The sequence below is a fragment of the Chlorocebus sabaeus genome, chromosome 17, assembly GCF_047675955.1.
Source record: "Chlorocebus sabaeus isolate Y175 chromosome 17, mChlSab1.0.hap1, whole genome shotgun sequence".
Classification (NCBI taxonomy): Eukaryota; Metazoa; Chordata; class Mammalia; order Primates; family Cercopithecidae; genus Chlorocebus; species Chlorocebus sabaeus.
In genome coordinates, this window is record NC_132920.1 from 3792980 (window position 1) to 3798978 (window position 5999).

Genomic DNA, 5999 nt, shown 5'->3' on the forward strand with positions numbered 1-5999 from the left:
CTAAATGAATGCTTACTTCGATGTGACTTGAACCAGAATGTTGGAAGTGGCAATCCATGAATGGAACAAAACAGGACAATGAAGAAGCATCTCCACAGTCACACCGAGGCATCATGAAGGATATACAAGGAGTACACTTTGAGACTGACAAGCAAAAATCATAATCTTAACAATGTTGTCTAATGTTTAGTGAGCACTTATAATGTCCTAAGCTCTGCACTAAGTCTGTCATTTGTCTTATTCCACCTACCATCAAAATATGTCCGAGCAGGAGTGTTTGCTATTGAGACCTGCCGGAACATTTTCAGAATCATAGGCCCGAAGAACCTCGCTTGAAAGCATGCGGCACTCTAGGAGAGGGACCTGGAAAGGCACAGATCAGAGAGACAAACAAATCAGTGGCAAAAGCCACCTTGGTCTGAAGCTGGCCTTTGGAGAAAAGGCTCTCCACGTGCTATAATAGGTCTTTAGACAATTTCAGATCCACTAGGTCTCTGGCAGAGCTTAGAGGCTAAAATTTTGTTTAAAAATAAACAAAAGCAGTTTGCCTTAAGTAGGCAAATGGAAAGGGAGATTTTTTACTTGCAAATAAGGAAATGATATTGAGTAATTTCCTAAGCATCGGTCTGTCCTATGTTTTGCTTTGGGGACCTATAACATTCCTCAGTGCTTGCCAATCTCTAGTTTGGAAGCCAAAAGACACTACCTCATAGGCAGTGAGTCAGCAAGTGAGACTGGGTGGGAGGCCAAGGGAGTGAGAAAAGGTGGAAAGGGCTGGACAGACTTCAAATCCAAGTTCTGTCACTGAGGAGCTTCAAGACTTTGGAAAAATTACATTAAGTCCTTAGCCTACCTCCTAATCTGTAACACAGACGTAACGAATGCTACCTTGCAGAGTCACTATGTTCATGAGATAATGAATATACATTATTCATTGCCCACGGATGTGCCTGCTACATAGTCATGATTAACTCATGGTAGCTATTATTTAAAAGGACCACTGGACCCAACTTCAAGATTTACTCTAAAGCTACAGTAATGAAGGCAGTGTAGTATTGGTGAAAGAATAGAGAAAAAGATCAATGGAACAAAATAGAAAACCTGGAAATAGACTTACATAAATATAGTCAGCTGATCTTCAATAAAGGAACAAAGACATTTCAATGGAACAAAGATCATCTTTTCAACGAATAGAACTGGAACAACTTGTCCACAAAAAAGTCACACTCTGTAAATATTTGAGGAGATTTATTCTGAGCCAAATATGAGTGACTAAGGGCTTATGGCATAGCCCTCAGGAGATCCTGAGAACATGTGCCCAAGGTGGGGTCAGGGTGCAGCTTTGTTTTATACATGTTATTTTATTTTGGTTTTTTGATTTAATAAAGTTTTAATTTTCCAAACGTACAGTTGGTTGGACCTGTCCATGCGTCTTCACCAGCAGCTGGAGCATCCCCACCCTTAGTATTTCTGGTGTAAATTACTTGAACTCTGTGCTTTGAAACCAGTTTGATAAGTCCTTTACTAAGGAGCTCCCGAAGGGCTGCTCTGGTCAGGGAGCCTCAAATCTTTAGTCTCTTAGAGACCACAGCTGGAGCTGTAAGTTTATAGATGGGAATTTCCTTACAGTTTGCAACAAGTAGCTTTGTCAAACAAGACTAAGTTATTGAGCTTGTCCCAAACTTCGCCTTTGGTCCACTTCTTTGTTTTGACCTTGCCCCAGGATTTGTTCACTGGGTCTTTGTCTTTCTTGCCTGACTTTTTGGCATCTTTCTTCTTCTTGTCGTCCTTGGGTGACCTTGTGAAGCTCAGAGAGCAGCAGAGAACTGATTTTGTACATTTTATGAGACAAAAGACATCAATCAAATACATATAACACATACACTGATTCAGTCCAGAAAGGCAGGACAATGGGAAGCTGAAGGGCTTCCAGGTCATAGGTAGATTCAAAAATTTTCTGATTGGCAATTGGTTGAAAGAGTCAAGTTATTGTCTGAAGACTTAGGAATGTCTGGGTTAAGACAAGGGGTTGTGGAAACCAAGGTTTTATTACACAGATGAAGCCTCCAGGTAGCAGGCTTCAGAGAGAATAGATTGTGTTTCTCATCAGACTTAAAGAATCTGTTCTATTAGTAATTTCAAAAGGGAGGAGGATGTAATGAGGCATGTCTGACCCCCACTTCCCATCATGGCTTGAACTCGTTTTTCAGGTTATCTTTCAAATACCCTTGCTAAGAGGAGGGGTCCATTCAGATGGTTTGGGGCTTAGAATTTTGTTTTCAGTTTATAAACTGGATGTTCACATGCATATATATTTAACTATATATATATATAAAACTATATATGTAACTATATATATAACTATATGTAACTCTATATATAACTCTATATAACTGTATATGTAACTATGTGTGTGTGTGTGTGTGTGTGTATATATAGTCTTTGCACCCTTCACAAAAACTAACTCCAAATAGATCAGAGACCTAACTGTAAAATGAAAAACTAAAAAACTCCTAAAAAGTAACATCAGAGAGAATCCAGATGATCATGATTCTTCAACGACTTCTTAGATACAACACCAAAAGCACAATCCATGAAAGAAAATATTGATAAGTTGTACTTCATTAAAATTAACACTTCAGTTCTGTGACAGCCACCATTAAGAAAATGTGAAAACCAGCAATAGAGTGTGCAGTGAATTTCTTTCATTTCATGTTACCTCAATATCCATTTTGAATATAAGTGGATGTTCTCATACAGGAAGCAGGGCTCAACCACCTTTGATGTGGTTTCCTGTTCTCCACCTCCTCCCAGTTCCTCAAGGTGCTTGATCCAAATATCTGCCCCAACCAACCACCTCCTGGTGACCACCTCCTTAGGGGACAGCTAGATACAACCTGCTTGACGCACTCCACTGACCGCCACGTTCTGCATGGACAACACAGATATTCCACAGTGACCGCCTCTCCATCACAGCAGGACTCCAGAATTCGTGCCTACTTGCTGTGAAGCCACCAGTTCGAACTCCCCATGAGAAACCTGCCCGTTTCACACCTTAGACTTGAATAAAGCCTGGCCCACAGTCCCTCCCCATACCTCTCTCGCTCACCACATGCTGGTTGAGTGTGTGTGTCCAGAATGGCTTCCCCGTTTCCCTTGGCCCTGTGAGGCATGCTGGTCTGTTCTCTCTGGGACCTGTAAGTAATACGGTGCTCCTGGTATTTGGTGTGTTTTATTGAGCTGCCTCCTCTGTGTCTCACCTGATTAACACACCCCAACTTAACTTCTTTCCTGGTTAGGGCTCTCCTAGATAGTGGCTATGTTCATAGGAATACACTGGACACAGGTCAGACCAGAGTCCCGAAGGAGTCTGCCAGTATAAACGGGTTTGTTGTGTGAGAAGGACACCTGCTCACAGATCAGACACTTAGGCATTAGGCCATCTGCCAGGATAAAGAAGTACCCCCCGACCCCACCGCCAAAAGGCACGTTGTAAACATCCACAACCAAATCTGCTGGAGCCCCATTAGGATGGGGCTAGAATTTACAGCCACTCTACAGAGAGAGACCTCAAGACCAAATTAGAAAAAAGTACATATTTTTTTCTGGAGAAAAATTTGCAAAATGCATATCTGATACAGGACTGTTATCCAAAATACGCAAACCAAACAAACAAAAATGATTAAGACTTAACATTAAGAAAACAACCCAATTATAAAATTGGGAACAAATCTGAACTTATTTCTCACCAAAAAAGATATAGAGATAGAAAATAATCATATGAAAAGATGCTCAGCGTCATCTGTCCTTAGCAACTGAAAACTAAAACAATGACATACAGCTATACACCTAATAGAATGGCTAAAATGCAAGCTCTAACACCAGCAAATGCTGGAGAGAATGTGATGCAACAGGAACTTTCAATCATTGCTGGTGAGAATGCAAAATAGTACAATCACTTAGAAGGTCATTTGGCAGGTTCTTATAAAACTAAACATTCTTACAAGCAGTCATGTTCTTTGATACTTACTTAGTGAAGCTGAAAACTTAGGTCCACATAAAAACCTGCACATGGATGTTTACAGTAGCTTTATTTATAATTGCCCAAACTTGGAGGAAACCAAAACGTTCTTTAGTAGGTGAATTAATAAATAAACTGTGGTACTTTCAGACAATGAAATATTATCCGTTGCTAAAAGAAGTGAGCTGTCAAACCATTGTTGGGAACAGGCCCTCCAAAATCTGGCCATAAACTGGCCCCAAAACTGGCCATAAACAAAATCTCTGCAGCACTGTGACATGCTTGTGATGGCCATGACACCCACGCTGGAAGGGAAGGTTCCGGGTTTACAGGAATGAGGGCAAGGAACACCTGGCCCACCCAGGGCGGAAAACCGCTTAAAGTCATTCTTAAACCACAAACAACAGCATGAACGATCTGCGCCTTAGGGACATGCTCCTGCTGCAGATAACTAGCCCAACCCATCCCTTTATTTTGGCCCATCCTTTCATTTCCCATAAGGAATACTTGTAGTTAATCTATAATCTATAGAAACAATGCTTATCACTGGCTTGCTGTCAATAAATATGTGGGTAAATCTCTATTCGAGGCTCTCAGCTCTGAAGGCTGTGGGACCCCTGATTTCCCACTCCACACCTATATATTTCTGTGTGTGTGTCTTTAATTCCTCTAGGGCCACTGGATTAAGGTCTCTCCGGACCAAGCTGGTCTTGGCAACCATGAAAAGATCTTAAATGCATATTAGAAGTGAAATAAGCAAATTTGAAAAGACTATATCCTGTACAATTTCTGCTACAGGAGATTTCTGTAAAAGGCAAAACCATGGACACAGTAAAATAATCATTGGTTGCCCAGGGTTAGAGGAGAGGGAAGACACAGAGAATTTTTAGGTAAGTGCAACTAATCTGTATGATACCATAATGGTGGATACATGTGTGACATGAAGAAACTTATACAATCATACATCACTGAATGACAGGGATAGCTTCCGGGAAATGTGTTGTTAGGCAATTTCATTGTTCACACATCATAGAGTGTAGACGCACAAACCTAGATGGTATAGCCCACTACACAACTAGGCTATGGTAACGAAGGGAGTCAAATTCTGTAAAATATTTGAAGAGATTTATTCTGAGCCAAACGTGAGTGACCATGGCCCGTGACACAGCCCAGAAGATCCTGAGAACATGTGCCCAAGGTCGTCAGGCGACAGCTTGGTTCTATACATTTCATATGTGACATGAGACATCAACCAATACCTGTGAGTTATACATTGGTTTGGTCTGGAAAGGTGGGACCACTCAAAGGTGGGGGACAACTTGAAAGCAGGTGAACTTTCAGGTCACAGGTGGATTCAAAGATTTTCTAAAGTTTATCTAAAGACCTGGAATCAACAGAAGGGAGTATCTCAGATAAGATAAGGGATTGTGGAGACCGGTTCTTATTATGCAGATGAAGCCTCCACACCTCCAGGCAGCAGGTTTCAGAGAGAATAGATTGCAAATGTTTTATTATCAGACTTAAAAAGATACCAGACTCATCAGGCAGTGGCTCATGCCTGTAATCCCAATACTTTGGGAGGCTGAGGTGGGCAGATCACCTGAGGTCAGGAGTTAGAGACCAGCCTGACCAACATGGAGAAAACCTGTCTCTACTAAAAATACAAAGTTAGCCGGGTATGGTGGTGCACACCTGTAATCCCAGCTACTCGGGAGGCTGAGGCAGGAGAATCACTTGAACCCAGGAGGTGGAGATTGCAGTGAACCGAGATTGCACCATCGCACTCTAGCCTGGGCAACAGAGCGAAACTCCATCTCAAAAATAATAATAATAATAATAATAATAATAATAAGGTACCAGACTCTTAGTTAATTCTCTCCTAGATCAGGAAAAGACCTGGAAAAGGAGGAGGATTCTTTACAGAATATAGATTTTCCCTATAAGAGACAACTTTTCAGGGCCATTTCAAAATGTGTCA

The 5999-nt window shown here is 41.3% G+C and overlaps 1 pseudogene; it reads right to left on the minus strand.

Moving 5' to 3' along the window:
- Positions 1-310: 310 nt before the first annotated feature.
- Positions 311-1915, minus strand: LOC140708961 (small ribosomal subunit protein eS25-like; annotated as a pseudogene).
- Positions 1916-5999: the final 4084 nt, after the last annotated feature.